Source organism: Triticum urartu, chromosome 6 (assembly GCF_003073215.2).
Source record: "Triticum urartu cultivar G1812 chromosome 6, Tu2.1, whole genome shotgun sequence".
Taxonomy (NCBI): domain Eukaryota; kingdom Viridiplantae; phylum Streptophyta; class Magnoliopsida; order Poales; family Poaceae; genus Triticum; species Triticum urartu.
In genome coordinates this window covers 525,076,636-525,078,832 of record NC_053027.1, presented here as the reverse complement: position 1 = coordinate 525,078,832, position 2,197 = coordinate 525,076,636, and the positions used below count along the sequence as shown (strand labels likewise).

At 58.8% G+C, this 2,197-nt stretch overlaps 1 pseudogene; it reads left to right on the top strand.

Annotated features, from left to right (window-relative positions):
* The first annotated feature begins 599 nt into the window (after positions 1 to 599).
* LOC125516903 overlaps positions 600 to 2,197 on the top strand; it is a 9,299-nt pseudogene continuing 7,701 nt past the window's right edge.

The following is a 2,197-nucleotide window of genomic DNA, read 5'->3' as shown; positions in this document are numbered from 1 at the left end:
CTAACCCGGAGAAGGTCAAGGCAATAGAAGACATGAGCCCACCACAAACTCTCAAGGAGATGCAGAAGCTTGCAGGCTGCGTGACCTCACTGGGGCGCTTCATCTCCAAGCTGGGAGAGCGCGCCCTGCCATTCTTCAAGCTGATGAAGAAGAAGGGCCCGTTCGAGTGGACCCCGGAGGTTGACCAAGCATTTCAAGACCTCAAGAGATACCTAACCAGCCCTCCGGTGATGGTGGTGCCTCGCCCTCTGGAGCCCTTGGTGCTTTACCTTGCCGCCACTCCCTACTCCGCTAGCCTAGCTCTAGTGGCGGTTTGGGAAGAGCGCTAGGACAAGGGGCTACCGCGCCGTGCCGCACCACCAGCCAAGGCGATACAGGACCCAGAGGGCACCGCAAAGGCAACGAGTGACCAGGCCCAACAAGGCGACGTTCGCGGGCCAGCAGAGGCCCCAGTGGGCGACCAGGCTCTTGGGGTCTCATCACCTCAGGAGACGCCCCAACTTCCAGCAGGCGCAGGCTCCGTCGACGTTCCCGCCTTCATCGAGCACCCAGTGTATTTCGTCAGCACAGTACTGCGGGACACAAGGGCACGGTACCCCATGCCTCAAAAGCTCTTGCTCGCATTTTTGGTGGCCTCACGTAAACTACGGCACTATTTCCAAGGTCACCCAATCAAGGTCGTCTCGGCCTACCCGCAGGAGAGGGTACTCAGGAGCCCCAACACTACTGGAAGAGTCACCGAATGGAACATTGAGCTGCAAGCATTCCAGCTGGAGTTCAGCACAACTAGGGTCATCAAGGGGGCCGCGCTCTCCAACTTCGTGATAGAATGGACTGACGCCCCGGGATTTGAAGAAGGCGAGGACCGATCCCTCTCGCCAGGAAGTGAAGCACCAGATGGCCGGGTCATGTATTTCAATGGCGCGTTCGCACGCCAGGGCACGGGGGATGGAGCAGTGCTCATCTCGACCACTCAAGACAAGCTCTATTACGCCGTGGAGCTCTGCTTTCAGCAAGGCGAGAAGGTCTCCAACAACATCACAGAGTACGAAGGCCTCATCGCTTGCCTCAAGGCTGCGGTGGCCCTGGGGGTGAAGTGCCTCACCATCAGGGGCGACTCGCAGCTCCTCGTCAACTTCTCCAACAAGGTATAGGAGCCGAAGGACGAGCACATGGAGGCATACCTCGCGGAGGTACGCAAAATGGAAAAGCATTTCCTGGGTCTAGAGTTGCAGCACGTGCCCTGTGGAACCAACAAGGAGGCCGACGACACCACCAAAAGGGCGTCCAAGTGACAACCTCAAGAGCAGCCAGGCGTCTTTGAGGAGCGGCTCTTCAAGCCGTCGGCAGCACCTCCACTTTTGGGGCCGGCGCCGCCTCAGTAGGAGCTCCCCCAACCACCTACCTTGGGAGCCCCGGCCTGCGGCCCGACCTCGGGAGCGCACCTACTCCTGGCGCTCGAGCCTCAGGAGGGGTGCTGGACCAAAGAGTTGAAGGAATACCTGACGCAAGGGACACTGCCGGAGAAAGAGGAGGACGTGGAGCGCGTGGCCCGACAGGCTACGGCATACTGCATCTAGGACGGTGAGTTATACAGGAAGCGGCCAAATGATGTTTTCTTGCGATGCATCTCCAGGGAACAGGGGAGCGAGTTGCTGTCTGACATACATGGCGGAGACTGTGGGCACCACTCGTCGTCAAGGCGTTTCGCAGCGGGTTCTACTGGCCTACGGCGCTCAACGATGCAACCGAGCTGGTGAAGTCATGCGAGGCCTGCCAATTCCATGCCAAGCAGATCCATCAGCCAGCTCAGGGCCTCCAGACCATCCCGCTCTCATGGCCATTCGCAGTCTGGGGGCTGGATATCTTAGGGCCGTTCCCTCGAGTGCTTGGGGGATATCGCTACCTGTACGTCGCCATCAACAAGTTCACCAAATGGGCGGAGTAAGAAGCTGTCCGCACCATCCCGGCCGGATCTGCGGTCAAGTTCATCAAGGGTCTCGTGAGCCGGTTCAGGGTCCCTAATCTCATCATCACCGACAACGGCTCGCAGTTCACTAGCAATCTCTTCAAGACATATTGTGCTAACCTTGAAATGCAGATCTGCTACGCTTCGGTGGCACACCCCAGGAGCAATGGTCAAGCCAAATGCGCCAACACGGAGGTCCTCAGAGGCCTCAAGACCAGGACCTTCAAG